Raw genomic sequence first — 12,690 nt, 5'->3', positions numbered from 1 at the left:
ATTTTGTTTAAAATATTGAACAGAGATTAATTGGATTCTTTTTCAGAGTTAGAGACATATGAAGTGTGAATTTATCAAGATTCAGTCACAAAAACACGCTACTATTAACCCCCAAATGGTATACTAGAGTCTGAAATAGGTGAATCGGGCTTCTACCAAAGTCTGAGCGAGATGGATTTGATTCTTCGTGGAGTTAGAGACATATGAAGTGAGAATTTATCAAGATCAATCAAACACAGACACTACTACCCGCTCGCAAGTGGTATACTAGAGTCCAAAATAGATGAATTAGACTTTTATCCAAGTTGGAGAGGGATGAATCGGATTTTTTTTTTAGAGTTCGAGACATATCATGTGTAAATTTGTCCAAATTCAGTCATACACAGACACTATTATCAGCTCACAAGTGGTATACTAGAGTCAGAAATTGCTGAGTTAGGCTTTTACCAAAGTATGAGAAGAATCGGATTCTTTTCAGAATTAGAGACATATGAAGAGAGAATTAATCAAAATTTTGTCGGACACATAAACTACTATCAACTCAAAAGTGTTAAACTAGAGTCTGAAATAGGTGAATTAGGTTTTTCACCGGTGTCTGATAGAGATCACTGGGATTCTTTTTAGAGTTAGAGACATATGAAGTGGGATATCATAAAGATTCAGTCAAACAGAAACACTACTACCAGCTCACAAGTGGTATACTAGAGTCTGAAATAGGTGAATGAAGTCTTTTTACCAAAGTCTTAGAGAGACTAATCGGATTCGAGACATATGAAGTAAGAATTTATTAAGATTCAGTCAAACACTGACATTAGTATCACCTCATAAGCGGTATACTAGTGTCTGAAATTGGTGAATCAGGTTTTTACCCAAATTTAATAGAGATGAACCGGATTCTTTTTATATTTTGAGATATAAGGAGTAGGAAATTGTACTTCTACAGTGTCACAAGTGATATACTAGAGTGTTTAGTAGATGAATTAGGTTCTTATCAAAGTATTAGAGAGACGAATCGGGTTATTTTTAGAGTTAGAGACATATGAATTGAGAATTTATGAAGATTGAGTCAAACATAGACACTGCTATCACTTCACAAGTGGTATGCTAGAGGCTGAAACACTTGAATCACGTTCCTACCAAAATCAAAGAGAGATGAATCAGATTCTTTTTAGGATTAAAGACATATGAAGTGGAAACTTTTCAAAATTCGGTCAAACACAGACACTAGTAGTAACTCACAAGTGGTATATTAGAGTCTGAAATAGGTGAATTACGTCTTTTAATAAATTCTGAAAGATTGATCAGATCCTTAGAGTTAGAAACACATGAATTGAGAATTTATCAAGATTTAGTCAGACACAGACAAAAATAATAGTTCACAAGTGGTTTAATAAATTTTAAAATACAGGAATTAGGCTTTTAACAAAGTATGAGAGAGACGAGTCGGGTTCTTTTTTTAGTTAGAGACATATGAAGCAAAAATCTATCAAGATTCGGTAAGACGCAGACACTAGAATCAGCTCAAAAGTGTTATTCTAGACTCTGAAATAAGTGAATTAGGTTCTTATTATAGTCTGACAGAGGTGGATCGGATTCTTTTTGGAGTTATAGACATATGTAGTGGCTATTTACCCATATTCAGTAACCCACTACCAGATCACATGCGGTTTAGTAGAGTCTGAAATAGGTGAATTAGGTTTTGACTAAATTTTGAGAGAGATGGATTGGATTCTTTTCAGCGTTATGAGACATATGACATGAGAATTTCTCAAGATTCAGTGAAACACAGACGCTACTACCTGCTGACACGTGATATAATAGAGTCTGAAATAGATGAATTAGGTTTTTCGTACCACAGTCTGAGAGAGATGACTTGGATTCCTTTTAGAGTTGAAGATATATGAAGTGGGAATCTATCAAGATCCAGTCAGATACAAATAAAACTATTAACTTACAATTGGTATACTAGAATCTGAAATAGGTGAATTGGGTTTTTGCCAGAGTCTGGGAGCGATTAATAGGATTCTTTTTTAGAGCTATACACATAAAAAGATTAAATTTACCAGGATTCAGACTATTATCAAACCACAAAGGAAATGCTAGAGTCTGATATAGACTTATTTAGTTTTTTACCAAAGACGAAGAGAGATGAATTGGATTTTTTTTTAGAGTTAGAGACATTTGAACTGCAAATTTATAAGGATTCAGTCAGACACAGACACAAATACCAAAACACAAATGGTATACTAGAGTCTGAAATAGGTCAGTTAGGTTTTAATCAAAGTCTGAGCGAGATGAATTGGGTTCCTTTTAGAGTTATAGACATATGAATTGGGAATTTGTTGAGATTCGGTCAAACACAGACGCTACTACCCTCTTGCATGTGGTATACTAGAGTCCAAAATGGATGAGTCAAAGTTTTACTTAGGTCTGAGAGAGATGAATCGGATTCTTTTTAGAGATAGAGACATATGACGGGTGAATTTTTCAAGATTCAGTCAAACACAGACGTTGCTATCAGCTCACAAGCGATATACTAGAGTCTATAATTAGGTTTTGCACCAAAGCATAAGAAAGATGAATTGGATTCCTTTTAGAGTTAGAGATATTTGAAGAAAGAATTTATCAGGATTCAGTCAGACACAGACGATACTAGGTGAATTATGTTCTTAATAATGGTTTAGAGATATTTATCGGATTCTTTTTAGATTTACAGACATAGAAAGTGGGAAACACAAATAATTTTTACCTTCATTAGGGTATCTGAAGGCAACCTACAACACCACCATTTTTCAAAAAGCTTCATTCAACTTGAGTTCACTTAGGTTCAGTTGATTTATCATGGTCAGCCATGCGAAGTGAATCTCTCTCAGATTCATCTTTCTCAGACTTCGGTAAGAAACCTAATTCAACTATTTCAGACTCTTGTATATCACTTGTGAGCTGATAGTAGTGTCTGTTTTTCACTGAATTGATAATTTCCCACTTCATATGTCTTTAAGTCAAAAAAAGATTAGATTCATTTCTATCAGACTTTGGGAAAAAACTAATTCCCTTATTGCAGACTCTAGTGTATCACTTGTGAATTGGTAGTTGACATGTGAAATGGAAATTAATCTAAATTCAGTAAGACACATACACTAAAATCAGCTCAAAACTGTTGTGGTAGTTCTGAAATAAGTGAATTATAGGTTTTACCAAAGTCTGAGAGAGATGAATTTGGATTCTTTTTAGAGTTAGAGACATATGAAATGGAAAATTATCAAGATTCAGTCAAACACAGACACTACTACCAGTTCACAATTGGTAATTTTTAGGAAAAACCATAATCTCTCTCTTTCTTTCAAAACTGAACAAAAGTGGGAATTTTTTCAACTCGGGAAAGGGTAAAACTGACCCTATACTAGGTACTGGGGTCCCACGTTTATGTGGGAAATTTTACAGTGGTAGGACCTATCAGCCACTGAGGGAACGATTGCATGACCAAAAATTTCAACAGACAAGTCCCTGAGATTTGAAAATAAAAATGACAACTTTAATTCTGCTTTGGCTCTCCATATCTTCAAAAATTCTAGAAAATGGGTTCATTTTGTGCAGGTAACTTTATTATCTGTAATATCCCTCCATGGTTATAAGCAGACATATAGGGGGTGTGCCTGGAATTGCTAGCATCTCAAGACGTTAATATGCACAGCTGGGACTGACGTACTACTATAGTGCACCAATAAATAGTATAAAACACCTATGTGAAATTCTTTTCTAAGAGATGCAGATGCTTGCTACATAATAGAGGGTTTTTTCTTTGGTTGTTATATAATAGCTTTTGTTTAATTTAGGAAGTTGCTTAATAGGACTTGTTAGTGTCCACTATTCAAGCTGGGGGGAACCCCTGGTTTGAACTGAGGGGGACACACACGTGGGTGTTACATAATAGTTTAAGAGATTTTTTTTTTCATGACATTTTTTTCAGAGAACCCTTATAATCTAAAGATTGTTTGTCTGTGTTAGGAGTCGAAAGGGATTCCCCCTCAAGGGAATGAAACGGACAGGTGGAACACGAAAGCCATTCTAATATTTTAAGTTGATGAATATTTTCTACATGATAATCTATTGTGCGCAAGGAGAATCCCCTGTTCCCGCATACTATAATGATTAAATGGATTGCGTGCTCCCATATGGCTGCAATAATTGACATGCAGGGTGGAAATCGATTACTAGAAATTCTTTACATTCGATGAGAATCTGCTTACTAAGTGAAACTTTAAAGGGCGTTATCAGATAATATTGGGGCTTGTTCATAATACGTTTTACTAATAGATTATTCTACTCAATTGGAACTTGACTGTACTATTAGAGATGAATTAAAAGCGAGAGTATTGTTATGGCTAGAATATGGTACACCTTCATGTATCATCAAAAGTCTTTCAAGACTCAAAAGGCTTTTGAAATTCGAGACTCGTCTAGTTTTTCGAACCAGTTGACTATCTGAGAATTTTCAAACAAGAATATTGTATGTCATATTTTTCTTCGTGAAACTTATTGTACGTTTTTCTTCATGAAACGTGTTGTTTTTGTATTTTATATTCATGAGAGTTGTTCTTTGTTGATTTTTTCTTCGTGAAACATGTTGCATATTGATTTTCTTTCTTCGTGAAACTAGTTGCATGTTGATTTTTTTTGTCCATTAAACATGTATGTTGATTATTTCTTCGTGAAACCTGTTGCATGTTAATTTTTCATCCTGAAACTCTTGCTTCTAGTTTTTTTCGTGAAACGTGTAGTGCGTTGATGTTTTCCGTCATGAAACTTATTTTATCTTGATATTTTTCTTTGTGAAAAATTTTGCATGTTAATTCTTTTTTGTTCATGAAACTTATTACAAGCTGATTTATTGTTCTTGAAACAAGATGTATGTCGATTTCTTCCTCATGAGACTTGTCACTTGCTGAGTTATTTGAAATTTGTTGCATATTGCTTTTTTTCTTTATGTAATGTGAAACATATTGGCTTATTTTCGTGAAAAAATGTTGCATGTGGATCATTTCTTCAGGAAACTTAATGCGTCTTGATTTATGTTTTCGAGAAACTTGTTGTATTTTGATTTCTTCCTCATCAAACTTGTTTCACGTTGATTTTCCTCTTCGTGAAACTTGTATATTGATTTTCTCTTTGTAAAACCAGTTTTATTGGTGGAACTTGCTGCGTGCCGATTTTTGTTCATGAAACTTAATTCATCTTTATATTTTTCTTCGTGAAACTTATTGTATGTTTGTTTAACATTCGTGAAACTTAATTTACCATGATATTGTTTCCTCATGAAACTTGTTCCATGTTGAATTTTCCTTTGTAAAAGAATGATATTATTTATTAATATCGTGAAACTTGAAACTACATATTTTTCGTGAAACTTGCTGCATGTTGATCATTTCTTCAAGAAAATTAATTTATGTTGATTTATGTCTTCGACAAATTTGCTATATTTCAATTTCTTCATCATGAAACTTGATGCATGTTGATTTTTCTCTTCGTGAAACTTATACATCGATTTTTCTCCTCGTGAAACCTGTTTTTTCGTGGAACATGATTTATTGCTTTGAGAAACCTGGTATATTTTTATTGCATTGTCATGAAATGTGCTTCATATTGATTTTTCTCTTCGTGAAACGTATACATTGATTTCGTTTAAGTCAATAGTAAATTCCTTAAATCCACCATAATCAGCTTTTGCATAATCACACCGGGTCTTCGTCGATTTAACTTCCGGAATAGATAATCTTAAACTAATATCTAAAACAACGTGATCGCTTTTTCTCAACAGCGGGCAAAAATCAATATTTGATACAGAATCAGTCGACTTGGTCTAGTGTTGAGTGAGTCTTATCAGGTCTTAACCTTGTTGGATCAATCACATGCTGAAAAAAATGATTTTCAACAACAGCTAATAAAAAACTTTGCTCCATAATATTCTCAAAAGCTTCCGTGCAAAGATTTTGCCAATATATCTTTGGCAGATTAAAATCACCAGCTGCTCGGACTGGATAACTAATTTTAGACAACCCAAGAAAAAACTAAAACGAAACCAAACTTATCATTTAATGAAGGACTTCTATAAAACGCAACCAAAAGAATTATTGTTCTAGGGCCAGTAACATGTACACCAAGACAAACAGACACAGTTAATGAGAGTGAAAATCTTTCACCATGCTGTGTGATAGTAAACGAGATATGTACACAAAAATCCCTCTCTTTGCTCTCACATTAACTTCAAGAAAATAACCGTTTCGGGGCAAATGGTAAACAGGTGGATCACTGCAGTTCTTTAGTAAAGTTTCCGTGACTACTATAATATGTGAATTTCTCTCAAAGATTTTTGCACTATATTCATCGAACTTATTGCATAAATAGTCAGCATCAGTATACAAAACACTTAAACTCATCAATTTTTAACTAGTCCTTTCTATGGGGCACAAAAATTAGCCAATCCATTACTGTCACGACGTATTTTCCAACCCTTTTCGCCGGCTGACATCTTTTCCTCGATTTGTATTTTCAATGCATCGTAAGTCTTTTTTTCAGCAAGTTCTACACTGGTTTGGTCATGAGATATTCCGAACTGAGGACGTTGAGCTTGAAGTAATTTCATGTTCAATAGGAGAAAATGACAAGCCGTATCAGGTTCCACTAATGATCTAAAAACGATCTTAATTGATCTAACTTTATTCTCTTACGGTTTTCCAAGCCCTACAGAAAAACTGAACTTAAAAGAGCAATCTCAAAATATTTCGTCATTTAGAACGGCCAAATTGGCGACATTTTTTTCTCTTCTTGTCTCCAAATGCATGTTTTCTGTAATACCAAAGACTATCAAATTTTTCTGTTTGAAAATAATATCTGACAAGTATTGAAAACTTTTACTAAATGGCGAGCACTTACCTCAAGCTTTGTTGTAATGCCCGCCGAAATATTTTTATATTTTTTCTGTGACTGTGACTACTCGGTACTGTTACTACTATTACTATTAGTACGATTGCGACTGTGGCTGTGAGTATTACCGCTCCTGACACAGCTACAACTACTGGTACTACTAATATTACAAACAACTATTGCAACTGTTGAGTTGAATCTAAAAAGTTTAAGTGTATCCCAGGTTTCAAAACGACACAGAGATGCAGCATCTCAGTAAAAGAATAAAATATTAAGTTTAACTTTCTCGGAAAGCTAAGGAAGACGTAAAACTAAATCAAGAATCAAATAAAAAAAAGGTTTCGTGCTTACGGCTAGTGCTGAAAATAATTTACGCTACCTTTTAGTGCTAACTAGTAAAAAAAAAAAGAACGAATGAATTATTGCGGCGATTAGTTCTGTAGTGAAGGGGTTAAGCTTGTTCTTTTAGCGTGTGTTTCGGCTGACTGCAGTGGCGAGGAGTAATAGGCAATGGTGTTTATCATTCAAAAGCACAGATTGTCTAAACTCACATCGGATGGTACCTCCATTCTCTGAGGGTTAGGATTTGTTAAGTTGTGGGGGTAGATTCAAAAACACTTTGTTCCTAGGATGATGTTTAAGGCTTCTTTTTTCATTGTTTCAATTTTGTCAGTGAGGTACTAGATGCTGTGCACTTGTGGTCCAAAAACTGGGCATGCGTATTCAAGCAAATGACGAAAATACACCTGTACGCAAGGATTAATTGGTTTATAGGAAAACCGAATCGACGCAATGTGGCAAAGGATCTCTGCATATAGTTAATTTTCTTACACGTATCGTGTAACATGCAGGCTAAGTGAATAATGGCTACTGAACGTCACACCAAGGGTAACTGCAGTCAGAATGGTAGGGTACCTGGAATCAGAGCAAGAAAATTTTCGTTTTAGATAATTCAAGCGCAATACTTTGGTCTTATTATCGTTAATCTAAAGCCCTATTGAACTGCACTAATTTGTCTTTTAGGTCACTAATGAACGGGGGGATTACTTTTGACGTTTCAATGAGCTTGTATTTCAGCAGGGCTGATAAATCATTCACAAAGTTGTAGCTTTAGTTTGTATTGTCACAATATATTCAGTTAATGACGGGCAAAAACAAGAGGTCATTAAGTTATTTTCTGCCATATGTTTTTTTCTGCCAAATCAGAGTCTAGATCAGTGAGAAAAAAGAGCATGGGCACAGATGAATCGATATATCAGGAAGTATAGAACTTTTATATTTGTTTTCCACTATACAATAAAGGATTTATTCCTCTTGAAACTCTTATTCGTTTCGTCAGAGAAAGACAGTGCGGTCTATGGAAAAAATGTCTATAAATTAGGATGATAGACCATGAAAATTTTTGAACTATAGATTCAGAAATATCCTGTTTACAATTAGAAGAAGGAGAATATTGTGCTAACTTCACTAAGAATGATGAATGATGATGAATACTGTCTGTGTGTTGGAAAGATTCAGAACTTTTGCATATGTCTTTTACTGTCTAATAAAGGACTTTTACCTATTGAAACTCTTATTCGTTTCCTTAAAGAAAGGCAGTGTGATCCGTGGATAAAGTTCAACGTCATATATATGGGTGGGGGGGTGATGACCACGAAAAATTCACTAATTGCCAACTTCACTAAGAATTACAAATTTAGCAGAATTTTGTCTACAATTAGATGAAAAAGAAGATTTTGTCAACCCTATTGTATGGTTTCAGACTTCAACCCAATTTTATCCTATCATTATTGTTTCAGAGTTCAGAGTGAGAACAACTAAAATGGGATATTTTACGAACATTATTAAATCAGTGAGTGCTTTTTTTAAGTGAAATAATTTGACATTTCGCAATAATTGGCTTGGGATTATAGTTGACTTATAATCCTGACCTATATTTCATAATTGATTCAGTGACTTTTCTCAACAATTGATTCGCATAGTGATCTGCAAGATTTTTACAAAGTAACCCAAATTGATCAGGAGAAGAGGAGAATTTCCCCGTTGCAAACGCCGTTATTCCTGCCTGGAGAGTCTCCCTCGAATTGCAGGGTCAGGTGAACGGGAACTGACGCTTTCCTTGTCTATTGGGGTACATCCCAGGGAGATAACGCCGCGACAGTGTTGCGCATTGAGTTAATTTTTTAGAACATACTATATACAAATTTTCACTTGATATTATGTACTATTTATATACTATGTACTTGTGTCTGTGCGGATTTTCCATGGTGGTGTATAATGAATGAGAGTGTTTCCTGTTTATTGATTCATTCTCCTGTTCTGAACTTTCTGCAAAGCAACTTAACAAAAGAAATTGAAGATGATGTGAACCTATGCCACGGATTTTCTCTCGGAAAAGCTAATAAAAGACAAAAATTTTTAACTTTGGGGTCTAGTGGCCGAGGTCCCTTGTCAGTTCTAGAGTCACAGTTTATTAGAAATTACAGGTTTACTAGAAACTACAGTTCTAGTAAACCCGTTGAAAATCAAGCTACTATCGTCATTTCGAAAACCCTGATTGATTTGGACAATCTAATTAAGCGTAGGGATGCAATTACCAAAATTCACCGTCTTGAAGCAATCCATAGTGTCAAAGCCTCGGGTCATAAACTTTTCGTTCGGATTGACACTACTGCAGCGAAAAAATTTTGTGGCGCTACTTCTAGCGTGCTAACTAACTGTGACACCAGACTTGAAGAATACAAATTCTTTGGAATTGGGAAAGGCGTAGATAAAACTTGTGCAGCGGAGCTGTTTATTGGCTGGGATGGTGTTGTTGATGCAAAAAAGGATTGACAACTCGACTTCAGTGAAAGTGCTTTTCAAAGACGCTATTGCCCTCTTTAATGCTCGCCAGTTGGGCTTAAAAATGGGATATGTAATATTCAGAGTTTTGAAAATATATAGTTCCATCGTTGCTTCCACAAGTATCAATCACGGCATCACTTAGCAGTAAAATGCGACCAAGCTATAAAATGTAATAGATGCGCTGGTTCCCATGTGTCTACAAGAGACACTCTATGCCAAGGCTACCCGAAGTGTGCTAATTACGGTTTTGCTCATTTTGCTTTCAGTCTAAGTGTCGTGTCGTTCAGGATGTTCTCAGAAAGACCCAAAAGGCATGAAAATGACAGCTAATATCGACTTAACCATATGTTCATTCAACATCGATGTTACAAAGGACAAAGATCATTCAATTGGCCAAAAATTAAACGATTTTGATGTCTTGTTTCTCCAAGAGCATCTTCTACCACAAGTCAGTATCAATTTGCTCCGTAGATGTGACAATCACATTGTTTGTACAACAAACACTCGTAAAACCAGAGGGAGACCCTCGGGTGGACTTGCTTGCCTAGTTAAACTATCCTTGTCACTCCTCACTCCTGTATTGTACCACTCGGCTGATAAGTTTTTGGTTATTAAAATTAGTAATCTTGTACTGTTTAATGTTTACCTTCCTCATAAGCTGAATTCACTGTCTTCTCTGACGAAATTTGCAACTGTGTGCTACTCCATCAGCAGTCTGATCAATAATTTTGAAAGTTATGGGTACTATTGGCTTCTAATGGGCGACTTCAACTGTGATTTATGCAATATGTCATGCCGCACTGAACTTATTTTAGAGTCTTTACCTGTTGGTTTCCGTATAGTCACGAAAGATGCTAGACACACGTCCATTCATAACAGTGGAACTCTACACAACATTGACCAGACGAGGATGAGTGTGATTAAGAACATCTCCCAATATCCTTAAGCGTCTCCATTTCTTTTTCACAATCCCGGTTGCCAGTAACTGGTAGTAAGCTTGATAAGAAGTGGTGTTGGCCCAAATGTAAGCCATGTTTCTGATAAAGAAGATCAAATAAAAATTCAAGCGGTATCTGGGTAGTGTACGGTATAATGGCTCTGAATTCCTAAAAACTGCTTCTCGATGGAGACAAGTCCTCTAAGCTGGAAACCCTCTGCTTCTAGTGATGTTATTCCTTTGTCATTTTAGATTAAGCACTCTTCTAGTTAACTCTACCACAAGTCAGTATCAATTTGCTCCGTAGATGTGACAATCACATTGTTTGTACAACAAACACTCGTAAAACCAGAGGGAGACCCTCGGGTGGAGTTGCTTGCCTAGTTAAACAATCCTTGTCACTCCTCACTCCTGTATTGTACCACTCGGCTGATAAGTTTTTGGTTATTAAAATTAGTAATCTTGTACTGTTTAATGTTTACCTTCCTCATAAGCTGAATTCACTGTCTTCTCTGACGAAATTTGCAACTGTGTGCTACTCCATCAGCAGTCTGATCAATAATTTTGAAAGTTATGGGTACTATTGGCTTCTAATGGGCGACTTCAACTGTGATTTATGCAATATGTCAAGCCGCACTGAACTTATTTTAGAGTCTTTACCTGTTGGTTTCCGTATAGTCACGAAAGATGCTAGACACACGTACATTCATAACAGTGGAACTCTACACAACATTGACCAGACGAGGATGAGTGTGATTAAGAACATCTCCCAATATCCTTAAGCGTCTCCATTTCTTTTTCACAATCCCGGTTGCCAGTAACTGGTAGTAAGCTTGATAAGAAGTGGTGTTGGCCCAAGTGTAAGCCATGTTTCTGATAAAGAAGACCAAATAAAAATTCAAGCGGTATCTGGGTAGTGTACGGTATAATGGCTATGAATTCCCAAAAACTGCTTCTCAATGGAGACAAATGATCAATTCCTCTAAGCTGGAAACCCTCTGCTTCTAGTGATATTATTCCTTTGTCATTTTGGATTAAGCACTCTTCTAATTAACTCTAGTTAATTAGTTCTCTTGAAGCTGAAGCAGAAGCATATATTCCCAGTCTCCTGTGCGGAAGTGCTGAAAAGTATTAGACAACTTTAATCGAAATCTGTTGACCATGATGGTATTGCTGACTCCCACCTTCAAACTGAGCCGCAAGATTCAGTGTTCCACCCGCAACTGCTTTTCCAAATGTGCTTGGCATCCTCTTTGGTTCCTGGCTCTTTTCTAAGCACTGGAGTAGCCTTGGCGCCAGAGCTTGGGAAGGATCCTTTAAGTTGTGATTTCTATAGACCCATAACTGTGGCCTGTGAGTTTAGCAAAGTTTTTGAGTATGTTTTATTACCTTTTGTAAAAAAAATTATGGATAACAGTCAAAACCACTTTTGATCGGGCGGCGTATTGGTTGCCAACATGCCAGCCGTGTTTTAGCTTCTGTCCTTTTAGTGGCTCGATCCAGTGGATCTGAGTTCCATTTTTGTGCCCTGAACATGTATGAAGCTTTTGACAATGTTTCTCATACTCAGGTTATGTTTTCCCTTGTCAGTTCTAGAGTCAAAGTTTCTGCCGTTCGGGTTTATCAGTCTTGGTATAGTATTTCCCATGTTCGGTTAAAGTTTCACTCTAATTTTCGTGGGATTATTCCAATCCGTTCTGGAGTGCGTCAAGGGGGTGTTCTTTCACCCTATTTTTTCAGTATTTGTGTCCTCAGTGTACTATCCAAAATTATGCCTCTTTTTTTGTAATTTGGTAAATATCTCATTGCATTTGCGGATGATACACTTCTTTTAAGCTGTTCTAGATCGAGCCTCTCGAATTCCGTATCATCTATTCAAAACATTTCCAAAGTGTTGGTCTGTCATTGAATATTGATAGTGTGAGTACCTAGTCTTTAATGCAAAGTCTATGCCCATTCGTCTTCCGTGTTCTAACTTCTAC

This window comes from Artemia franciscana, chromosome 8 (assembly GCF_032884065.1).
Source record: "Artemia franciscana chromosome 8, ASM3288406v1, whole genome shotgun sequence".
Classification (NCBI taxonomy): Eukaryota; Metazoa; Arthropoda; class Branchiopoda; order Anostraca; family Artemiidae; genus Artemia; species Artemia franciscana.
This window is presented reverse-complemented; position numbering follows the sequence as displayed.